We start from the raw sequence: 12,796 nt of genomic DNA, 5'->3' as shown, positions 1-12,796 counted from the left end.
CCTTGTAAAAAGTAAACACGCTGCAGAGAAACCATAACATGAGCTGAAAGGCAGACTCTCTCAGCAGAAATCCAAAAGTTAGTCTCAGTTCTCTCTTGTGCCTTAAAGTGACAGTCCAAAGCAAAAAGGAACCCTAAGGGTACATAACATCAGGCAGAACCAGCTGGGAATGCCACAGCTTGTCTGGAAGTGATGTGACCCAGTATAGAATCTGGTTCTTCAACTCTTTGTCCACTTGGGCCATGTCCCCTTTCGCAACCACTGACCAAATGCTACCTGTGCTACGCTGAGCAGCTGCCACTTCCCCAGGGCTCAGTTCTGGTAACTGCTTTGTCTTCAGAGCTGTCACATTGCAGTAAGCTTGTAGAATGGCGTCACTAGATGCTCCCAAATGATCTTCTACTGCTTGATTCTGCTCTTGCTTTTTTGTCAAACCTCCGCTCCATGATCGTAACTGTTCCTAAGGCTTTAATGATTCCTAAAGTACTATTTAACAATACATTGGGGCTACAAATGTCAACCTCACTCAATACACAAGCATTCGTTACTGGTAACCCCATGGATTTGCACTATCGCTCAACCCCTGCAGTGTCCATAACCATGTATCGTAATCACTTGATTGGACGATAGTTTAACACAGACTTAAATACACATCCCACTGGATCAATGCTCAGGGAAGTCACACAGCAGCCAACAAAATCGATCTGGGACGATACCCCCACAATGAAACCCACCTGGTTTCCTTGGCTGCATAAGTCTAGGGAATAGACACTCTGGTCCTTCCAAACCCCTGAGATTGAGATGGCACTCCCAGCCCAAACCCCGGTTTGTGTGGATGCTGTGTAATTTGCTACCCTGTTACAACCCAGTGGCAAGAAATAACAGACAGCACACTCACACAATCAAAGGAATTTATATTCAGTGTTAATAAAGAAAAGAAAGAGAAAAACAAAAAGGGTCCATTTAATTAAACAGTAAAACGTGCACAAGTTGGAGCTCAACTCTTCCAAAAGTCATGCATATTCACCGATCTTCAGTTGACTGTGGCACCTTGGGTTGAATCCTATGATTCTCTCTCTGCATCTTCTCTCTTCATCTCCCGTTAAACAAAGGACCCAGCTCACATTGGTGTCAGGCACTCAACACAAAAACCCACTCCCCTGATTGGATGGATCACATTCCAAAGCACCCGTTATCTCTAACCATTACCCAAACACTGCTTCTACAGAAAGATCATTGTGTTAGCGGTGAAGCCTTTCCCAGGGTGTTAAACCTATTTGGTATGTCTTTGGACTATGGAAGGAAACCGGAGGACCTGGAGAAAACCCATGCATTCCACAAGGAAGACGTACTGAGACTCTGTACAGAATGGTATCGGAATTTAACTCCAGCCTCTGGAGCTCCCTGAGTTGTAAAGGCATTGCACCGAATGCTAAGCTACTGTGGCGTCCATCAGTGAGGTTCCTTCAATCATAAGTAAAATGGTGTTTCCTGATGACTGCACAATGCTTGATCCATTTGCATTTCCTCAGAAAATGTAGCAGTCCTTGGCTGCATGCTGCAGGCACCAGACACATAAACAGTGTGGCCATAAGGCAACATTCAAACACGGGATGGTAAATGCAAAACAATCATCATATCCTTCTATGCCAGGCAATGCCATCTTTGATAAAAAATCTAACTATGTAAGAATGGACTTAGGAGAGCTAGAAGGGGGCATGAGAAGGCCTTGATGAACAGGATTAAGGAAAAGCCCAAAACGTTTTACACAAATATGAAGAACAGGAGGATGACTAAGGTGAAGGTGGGATTGATCAGGGATAGAAGAGGAAACATGTGCACAGAGTTGGAGAAGGTAGGAACTCAGCAGGTCGGGCAGCATCCGTGGAAACGATCAGTCAACGTTTCGGGCCGGAACCCTTCGTCAGGACGGAAGAGGAAAGGGGCAGAGGCCCTATAAAGAAGGTGGGGGGAGGGTGGGAAGGAGAAGGCTGGTAGGTTCCAGGTGAAAAACCAGTAAAGGGAAAGATAAAGGGGTGAGGGAGGGGAAGCAGGGAGGGGATAGGCAGGAAGAGTGAAGAAGGAATATGGGAAAGCACAATGGGTAGTAGAAGGAGGCAGAACCATGAGGGGGGTGATAGGCAGCTTGGGGAGGGGCAGAGTGAAACTGGGATGGGAACGCTCCCTTACTGGTTTTTCACCTGGCACCTACCAGCTTTCTCCTTCCCACCCTCCCCCCACCTTCCTTATAGGGCCTCTGCCCCTTCCCTCTTCAGTCCTGTTGAAGGGTTCCGGCCCGAAACATTGACTGATCATTTCAACGGATGCTGCCCGACCTGCTGAGTTCCTCCAGCGTGATGTGAGCGTTGCTTTGACCCCAGCATCTGCGGAGTATTTTGTGTTTACGGAGAAGGGAGGGAGAGTCCTTAATGAATATTTTCCTTCAGTATTCACCAGAGAGAGCAGGGCCTCGACATTTGTGAGGACAGTGATAAACTAGAACATGAAGAAAGAGGACATGCTGGAATTTTTGTAAAACATTAGGAGAGGTAAGACCCCAGGGCTGGACAGGATATATCTGAAGATGCTATGGGAAGCTAGGGAAGAGATTGCAGCACCCTTGGGGATGATGTTTGTGTCATCATGGACTACAGGAGTATTGCCAGATGGTTGGAGGGTGGCAAATGTTCAATAAAGGGAGGAGGGATAACCCTGGGAATTACAGTATAGACCACTGAGTCATACTTCAATCGTGGACTAATTAGTGAAGTAGAATTGTGTTTTGTAATTAAGGAATTGTGTTTAATGTATTTTCATCATTATCCTTACCACCTCCTCACACCAAGGAAGAAATTCATCAGTGTCCTGGGCCCAAGGCCCCACGTTATGTGCCACACCATTGTGGAACTCACACTTCAGAGGGAACTATGATCTGGGACTGGAGCTGGCGATTGTGAAGGAGTGAACACCAAGGCTCATGGGATAAGTGGGACCAAGTTGAAGGATCAAGATTCAAATCAGTGCTTCAGCTGCAAGCCGGGGTTGAGTCAGGCCTTCAGCTGTGATCTGATCAAAGAAATGGACTCCAAGTCAGGGACTATCAGGGAGGCAAGAGTGTAGCACTGAGCAGCGATGAGTGAGTCATCGTAGCTAATTACTGGATAATGCAGTGGTTGGTACCCTGCAACTGGAGGGGAGGGGGTAGGGTAATTGAGCCTACTTGAATGTAGCTCCCAAGTTCTGCTTGGCTTGCTCAGGAGTAGGACTATTGAAGCTTAACTATTCTGAGAGCGATTAACAACTGGCACTATTCAGAACAATGTGATCTGATTTTCCAGTGACATTCTAACAGATCCTTGCATGGGTACTGACAATACCTGCAGTCTATCTCACAAATAAATTGCTTATCATCACAAGGGCAATTCACAGCTGGTGCCCGGTCAGATTTGCAGGATGTCATATTCAGCCCAGAAAGCATCAAAATCTCATTCCGTTGATGATGTCCATATACTGCAGGTCATGTTGAAAACAACAGGAGTGCATATTCAAGTTTCCAAGCCACTTCAATTCACAAGGAGCAACACTGCAGACCACCTCGTACAGGAAATTCAGCAGTTCTTTCAGATAAATCATCTTAACCTTTAATATTGTTGGTCTGTAACATTATCAAAAGTCAAAGCAACCTCACAGAAAATTAAACTGGGAGCAATATAATTTTTCTACCCGCTTGAGTAATTATGTGCTTGGTTACTCAAAGTGGAAAATAGATCTTAGTATCATTGTTCAAAACAAAGTAATGATCTATGAGTTGAATGATCAGGAAGACGCATCTTACAACCACTCATATTATTCTGTAAAAGAACAATGGAGTTTTGAAAATGATTTGCATGGAAATTTATTTCATAGTTCCAGAATAATGATTGCAAAAATGGAACACAGACAGTAACAGGACATATGGTTATAGTAAGTGTAGCTACCTTGCAGTGCATACTTTATACTTTATAGTCGCCAAACAATTGATAATAGAACGTACAATCATCACAGCGATATTTGATTTTGCGCTTCCTGCTCCCTGAATTACAAATATTAAATATTAAAAATAGTAAAAATTTGTAAATATAAAAATTTAAATTATAAATTATAAATAGAAAATAGAAAAATGGAAAGTAAGGTAGTGCAAAAAAACCGAGAGGCAGGTCCGGATATTTGGAGGGTACGGCCCAGATCTGGGTCAGGATCCATTCAGCAGTCTTATCACAGTTGGAAAGAAGCTGATCCCAAATCTGGCTGTACGAGTCTTCAAGCTCCTGAGTCTTCTCCCGGAGGGAAGAGGGATGAAAAGTGTGCTGGCTGGGTGGGTCGTGTCCTGATTATCCCGGCAGCACTGCTCTGACAGTGTGTGGTGTAAAGTGAGTCCAAGGACAGAGGATTGGTTTGTGTGATGTGCTGCGCCATGTTCATGATCTTCTGCAGCTTCTTTCGGTCTTGGACAGGACAACTTCCATATACAACCAATGGCCATTTAATTAGGTGCAGGAGTGGAAGCTGATATGATCTTCTGCTGCTGCCACCCATCCACTTCATGGTTCAACATGCTGTGCATTCAGAGATGCTCTTCTGCACACCTCTGTCATTATGCCCGGTTATTTGAGCTACTGCTGCCTTCCTGTCAGCTTGAACCAGTCTAGCCACTTTCCTCTGACCTGTTTCATTAACAGGGCACTTCCACCCACAGAACTGCCACTTGCTGGATTTTTTTTTTCTGTTTATCACACCATTCACTGTTAACACCAGAGACTATTGTACGTGAACATCCCAGGAGATCAGCAGTTTCTGAGGTACTCAAACCACCCCGTCTGGCACCCACAATCATTCCATGATCAACGTCACTTAGATCTAATTTATTCCCCATTCTGATCTTTAGTCTGAATAACAACTGAACCTCTTGGTCATGTCTGCATGCTTTTATGCATTGAGTTGCTGCCACATGATTGGCTGATTAGATATTTGCATTAATGTGCAGGTGTACAGGCGTACCTAATCATGTGGACATTGAGTGTGTGTGAATATATATGCACAGTATACTGTACATGTTACCTGTGTATGTGGGAAGTGCATACACTTTCTTTTGGTCGCTTTGATATTAGAAGCTAAACAAATCAAAATCAGCTTTCCCTCTGAGCCACGCTGCTAATCCTGCTTTCATCATCTGTGCACAGTTTGACCAATTCATCCATACATGCATAGCAGCCATTCAGAGATGAGGAGGTAATTGAATTTCTAGGTTTCACTTCCAAGCCGCACAAAGTTTTAACACAGAAATCTGAGTTTTTTGTGCATCAGAAACTCATACTTGTTGAAACAAAAGTCAGAATCTCAGAAAGGAAACAGATGGATCAGAACAAGTTAACTTCATTCCCTGCTCAAATTCAGATAAGTCATGCACTTATCACATGGAGTCTGCATTTGTTCTTAAGCAGCTTCTCCATCAATTAGGGAGGATTCAGATCAGAGATTTTCTTCTGGAAGATTGACTGACATAGGTCATAGACTGTGAAAATCCATCTATATTTCCTTGCATATATTCAGGCAAGACTGACACAAATTCCTGGCTTTATTTCATAAACGTCCGCCACAATGTCATGCACAATGATTTTGATATGTCACACTCTAAGAATGCAACTTTGAATTTTTGTTCTATTATATAAGCTATTAAAGGTATTTCATGCTCCATAGAAATATTTCCAAATGCTGGTTTTGAATGCCTGTTAAAACATTTACTCACATTTATGTTGTTTTCTTCATTGGAGTTTGCCTCAACGAGTGGCTCCTCATCGGTAGATATATCACTGTCATCACGGGCTGAATTATGATACATGTTTCTCCAAACTAAAGTACTCATCCTGTTCTTATGAATAAAATTCCCATCAGAAAGCCATAAGGAAATGTGAGGTTTTATGAATGCTCAGTCAATTTCCAATAATACTGGTTGTTTCATCAGATGCTGCTATCAGCAGTGCAAACACTGTGCTTTATGAGTCGTGTCCATTTCAGGATTTTTAACCCACGCTTACCAGTCATTGTATCAGTGGCAGTAAATACAAGATGTAAATGTGCGGTGATTCTGGTTCTCTCTTTATACACCACGCTGCGGAATTCCTCTTTTACAATCACATTGAATGAAAGTTCCAGGCTGCTGATTCATGTGGGCTATTGAAAGGTTTTAGCTGCCTCTTACATTTTTGTTTGTTCTGCGCTTTGCCCCGCATGTAAGATCATAAGATATAGAAGCAAAATTAGACCATTTGACCACTGAGTCTGATCCACCATTTCATCATGGCTGATCCAATTTCTCTCTCAGCCCCAATCTCTAGACTTCTGCCCTTTTCCCTTCATGCCCTGACTAATCAAGAACCTATCAACCTCTGCCTTAAATATACATAAAAACTTGGCCTCCACAACTGCCTGTGGCAATGAATTCCACAGATTCACCATTCTGTGGCTAAAGAAATTCCTCCTCTTATCCATTCATATCAAACCATGGTCACCAACGTCCGCATCGGATATGGTACCTAGACAGACAGACAGATCCATTCTAAAAAGACGACCCTCTATTCTGAGGCTGTGACCTCTGGTCTTAGACCCTCCCATCGGAGAAAGCATCCTCCCCACATCCACTCTATCAAGGCCTTTCACCATTTGATAGGTTTCAAAGAGGTCACCCCCTCATTCTTCTGAATTCCAGTGAGCAGAGGCCCAGAGTCATCAAACACTCCTCGTGTGACAAGCTTTTCAATCGGAAATAATTTTGTGCACCTCCTTTCAACCCTCTCCAATGTTACTGGATGTTATTCACATAATTATTAGTAATAATGAATAGCTTGTCAAATATTAACAGAGGGAAAAGTGTGCCCCCAAATTGGATATAAGGTTGTGGCACTATATCCGGCAGTGAAGGCGGCTAATGGAATGTTGGCCTTTATTACAAAGGGAATTGAGTACAAGAGCAAGGAAATCCTTTTGCATTTGTACAGGGCCCAGGTGAGACCACACCTGGAGTATTGTGCGCAGTTTTGGTCTCCAGGGTTAAGGAAGGACATCCTGGCTGTGGAGGAGGTGCAGCCTAGGTTCACTAGGTTAATTCCTGGGATGTCTGGACTGTCTTACGCAGAGAGGTTAGAGAGACTGGGCTTGTACACGCTGGAATTAAGGAGATTGAGGGGGAATCTGATTGAGACATAAGATTATTAAGGGATTGGACAAGATAGAGGCAGGAAATATGTTCCAGATGCTGGGAGAGTCCAGTACCAGAGGGCATGGTTTAAGAATAAGGGGTAGGCCATTTAGGACAGAGTTGAGGAGGAACTTCTTCTCCCAGAGAGTTGTGGAGGTGTGGAACGCACTGCTTCAGAAGGCAGTGGAGGCCAATTCTCTGGATGCTTTCAAGAAGGAGCTAGTTAGGTATCTTATGGATAGGTGAATCAAGGGTAATGGGGACAAGGCAGGAACTGGGTATTGATAGTAAATGATCAGCCATGATCTCAGAATGGCGGTGCAGGCTCGAAGGTCCGAATGGTCTACTTCTGCACCTATTGTCTATCGTCTATCTATCTATTTACATATGTATATATATATATATATATATATATATATATATATATATAACACACACAGACACACACATATATATATATATATATATATATATATATATGGATTGAAGGTATCCTCTGAGAATGCCTGTGTATATATATCCATATATGTACAGTATGTATGTGTGTATATATAATTTCATTCATAATAAAGATATTTACAAGAATTAACTGTGTAATGCCTTTTGATTCTTACATTGATAGTCAATGTTTTTATTACTGTTCTATCCCTACATACCAACACCACTGCTGTCAATCATGTCACCCCCTCAGGTGGCATACTTTTACAATAATTGAGGGCTTCCTCACCCAACTCGGTCCTTCCCTCTCCAGCAGTGGAAGAACCCTATACCGTTGTCCCATCCCACCAAGCTCTTGCACCTGTTGCTTTTGATGTAGACAGCTTGTCATATTTGTGTTGCCTGCTGGTTACCATGCTTGTATGATGTCATTCGAGCAAAGCACTGTGTGAGCAAGATGGGGCTTAGCACTGTCAGGGGCTAAAGCTAACCTGGATAGAGTTCAATGAATGTTTGTTCCTGAGATTGGAGGGGATGGGGAAGGAGGTGAGTGAGGGGTTTGTCCTATTTTGTCCAGTGAGGAGATGTTGAGCAGATTTGGTTCATAATCTTCCAAATTCAGGAAAAAAGCAGTGATCTCACTTAAATACACATTTTTATTATGGAGACTGACAGAGTTGAAGCCGCAATGATGTTTTCCCTGACTGGGATGTCTAGAACTTGTGCTTATGTTTCAGAATAAGGGCCAGTCATTTGGGACAGAGAAGAGATTTCTTCACCCAGAAGCTGGTGAAATTTGGGGATTGTCTACCCAGGAGGGCCATGGAGACAATGGCCATTGCATAAGTTTAAGACACAATGGTCAGTAGTGGTCATCGAGTATAACCACTGCCTCATAGCACCAGCAACCTGGGTTCAGCCCTAACCTTAGGGGCTGTCTATGTGGCATTTACACATTCTCCCTGCCACAGCTTGGATTTCCTTGGGGTTCATCTTGCAATGCAATGTCTTGCAGGTTAACGGGGCTACTGTGAATTCCCTCTAATGTGCAAGTGAGTGTAGAATCTGGGGGAATCTGATGGGAATGTGTGATTAATCTAGTTTTACTGCAATTGAGTGGCTGCTGGTCAGTGCAGTCTCAGTGGGTAGAAGGAATTAGATGCTAGTTTAATGGAGCACCTGTGTTCAGTGAATAATGGCAAACCTGAGTCTCCTGTCTGCCACCATTTTAATTTTTCTTCTTACTCCCACTGTGAGCCATCAGTGTGTGGTATCCTACCCGATTTAAATCTCTCTCTCTCCCCCCCCCGTTCTCTCTCTCTCCTCTCCCCACTCTCTCCCTCCTTCCTTCTCTCCCCTCTCTCCCCACTCTATCTCCCCCCCATCTCTGCCACACTCTCTCTCTCTCCTTCCTTCTTTATCCTTCCCACTCTCCCTCTTATTCACTTTTCCAGCCAGCATTCATGGTAATGTGGTGGTCAATAACAACTCAAGTGCTAATCCAGCACTGTTGGTGAATGGGTGTACTACTGTTGTAAATTAGTTGTTCACCAACAGTCTAACCATGAATGGATTGGGACCACTGTTGGAGGAGACAGTAAAAATATTAGATGCAGTATGCAGCAGATCACTGTAAATCCTAATATTGTAGTCTTCCCCACAGAAGTCCAGGCAGAGCATCCCAGAGATCTGCTCCATCCCTGTCTGTCTGTCCAGATGGGGCCTATGGTTCATGAAGGTAGTTGCTGGTTGAATATCAGGACTGTGGCATATTGAGTAACATTGGGTTTTTTGTTGTGCCTTTCATATTTCAATAATATTTGAGAAATATTATAAATATATTGCTTGATGAAGCATTCTTGTTCATTTAAATAATTCATTCTGGGTAACATGAGAAAATGTGTAAATGCATTAATCATGACACTACCACATAATAAGTATGCATCTTGCTTCAAGTAAAAAAATAATGAAGGCCCATTCCCTTGGACTCCCATATTTTTTGTTACAATTTGTTTAATGTTTTGGCATTACAAAATATAACAGTGGTGAGGAGGAAGTTTTAAAACAAACCTGAAATTACTGCCTAACTGTAGAACCGCAGCAAGGAACAGTCAAATATAAAAACAGTGCAACATGTGGTTTCTTCGAGAATAGACAGATACAGTTTGAGTTAAAAAAGGCAGAAAATGGTAGAATTCACAGGTTCATAAGCAGTGAGTACCACATGATAATAATCATAAAAAATGAACAGTAATGTCTGGCTACATTGGAAAGATTGATGTGTTTGATTACACAACAGATAACTGGATATTATATACAGAGCGAATTGAGCAGTACTTTAGAGCAAATAAAATAGACAATGAGGAACAAATACTAATTTTGTTGAGTTCATTGGATTTAAAGGCATACAGTTTGCTTCGAAGTTTAACTGCTCCAATGAAACCAAGGCTCTTAACTTGGTAAGCAGCCTCATGTGTGGCGCCTTGTCAAAGCCCTTCTGAAAGTCCAAATATACAACATCCACTGCATCCCCTTTGTCTATCCTACTTACAAACTCCTCAAATTCTTTGTGGAGGTTCGTCAGGCAGGATTTTCCTGAAGGAAACCATGCTGACTTTGTACTATCTTGTCCTGTGTCACCAAGCTCCCTAATCACCTCTGGTTCATTATATAACACCCAGTCCAGTATAGCTGATCCCCTAGGCTCAACGACAAACTGCTCTAAAAAGCTATCTCTTAAGGAATTCAACAAACTCACTCTCTTGAGATCTATTACGAACCTGATTTTCCCAATCAACATGCATGTTAAAATTTCCCATGGCTACCATAACATTGCCCTTTTGACTCACCTTTTCTATTTCCTGTAGTAAACTGTTGTCTACCTCTCTGCCACTGTTGGGAGGCCTGTATATAACTGCCACTAACATCCTTTTACCCTTGCAGTTTCTTAACTCAACCCACAAGGATTCAACATTTTCAGATCCTATGTCACATCTTTCTACAGATTTGATGCTATTCTTTATCAGTAGAGCCACGCCACCTCCTCTGCCTACCTTCCTATCCCTCTGATAACCTTGGACATTCATCTTCCAACTACAACCATCCTTCAGTGATGGCCATAACATCATACCTGGCAATCTGTAATATTGCAACAAGATCATCCACCTTATTTCTTATACTAGGCACATTTAGATACAACATCTTGAGTACCGCATTTGCTATCCTTTCTGATTCTGCATCCCTAATGATTTGAGATTCAGCCTGTTAGCTGCAACTAAGTCCTTTCACCCGCCTGCCCTTGCTGACAATTTGACTGCACACTATCTTTACTTTTTTACCATCCATCCTACCCTGAGTTCCTTCACTCCAGTTCCCACCCCCCTGCCAAGTTAGTTTAAACCCTCCCCAACAGCTCTAACAAACCTCCCTGCGAGAATATTGGTCCCTCTAGAGTTCAGGTGCAAGTTGTCACTTTTGAACAGGTCATACCTCCCCCAGAAGAGATCCCATTATCCAAAAACCTGAAGCCCTGCCCCCTGCACCAGCTTCTCAGCCACACATTTATCTGCAAAATCATCCTTCTTCTACCTTCACTAGTGCGTGGCACGGGTAGCAATCCAGAAATTACTACCTGGGAGGTATGCTTCTCAGCTTTCTACCTAGCTCTCTAAAATCTCTTTTCAGGACCTCATTGCTTTTCCTTCCTATGTCATTGGTACCAATATGTATCAAGACATCTGGCTGCTCCCCCTCCGTCTCCAGAATGTTGTGAATGTGATGAGACGTCCTTGACCCTGGCACCTAGGAGGCAACATACTATCCGGGAGTCCCGTTCAAATCCATAGAATCTCCTGTCTGTTCCTCTCACTATTGAGTCCTCTATCACTACCACTCCCTTCTTCTCTCCCTTTCCCTTCTGCACCATGGACCCATGATCAGTCATCCCCCACAAAAGAATCCAAAGCGGTATACCTGTTTTTCAGGGGAATGGCCACAGGGGTGCTCTGCTGTAACCGCCTATTTCCATTTCTCCTGACAGTCACCCAGCTACTCACCTCCTGCAACATCAGGGTGACTACTGCCCTGTAACTTTGATCAATTATAGCCTTGCTTTCCCGTACAAGCTGAAGGTCATCTAGTTGCTGCTCCAGGTCCCTAACATGGTCTTCAAGGAGCTGCAGCCGGATGCACTTCACGCAGGTGTAGTTCCCCGGGAGACTCTGGGTCTCCCAGTTCTCCAACATCCGGCACGAAGAGCACACTACAGCCATTTAAATGGTTCAAGTAAGAGGGAAAAAAACCAAATATGAAACCTTAACAGACGCTTTACAAAACCGACACCTCTTCTGAGCCGAAGCCTTGCTTGAGCCAAAGCCTGTCACTTCTATTCTTGCTACTGGCCTACTCCCGACAATGGCCACTCCGTTTATCCCTTCTGTATTTTTATTTAGTTCGTAGGGCTTTGGTGACGCCGCTGATAGGCCACGTGCAATTTCAGTGTATGTGGCCAAATTGAAGAGATTGTCTGAACATTGTCACTTCGGTAATGGGCTTAATGATTCACTGAGACATCAATAGTTTCAATAGGTACATTTTATGTCATAGAAATGTATACAATATATATCCTGAAATTCTTGTTCTTTGGAAACATCCATGAAAACAGAGGAGTGCCTCAAAGAATGACTGGCAGTTAAATGTTAGAACCCCATCCTCCCCCAGCTGCTCCTCCCACACACAAGCATCAGCAAGGCAACGACCCCCACCCTCACCAGCAAAAAAGCATCAGCGCCCTCCACCGAGCACTTAAGCATGCAGCAAAGCATCAATAAAGACACAGACTTGCAGTACCCCAAAGACTACTCGTTCATCCAATAATTCAATATACCACAGGCTCTCTCTCTCCCTGATAAGGGAAAAAGAGGAGTTCCCGTTTTCACAGCAAGAGGGAAGACATAACAAACAACTCACTGATTTATGATGTTAGAAGTCTTGCGTTGCTTTTTCAGAGCTCTGCACCTAGAGAGTTGGCCCCAAAGGAAGGTGCAGCTTTCTGAACACACAGCAGCTAACCCGCTGCTCATGATGTTCCTTGTTCTCCCATTACGTTTCAGTCAGGGGCACCAG

This window comes from Mobula birostris, chromosome 15 (genome assembly GCF_030028105.1).
Source record: "Mobula birostris isolate sMobBir1 chromosome 15, sMobBir1.hap1, whole genome shotgun sequence".
Classification (NCBI taxonomy): Eukaryota; Metazoa; Chordata; class Chondrichthyes; order Myliobatiformes; family Myliobatidae; genus Mobula; species Mobula birostris.
The sequence above is the reverse complement of the archived record's forward strand: the minus strand, read 5'-3'. Positions refer to the sequence as shown.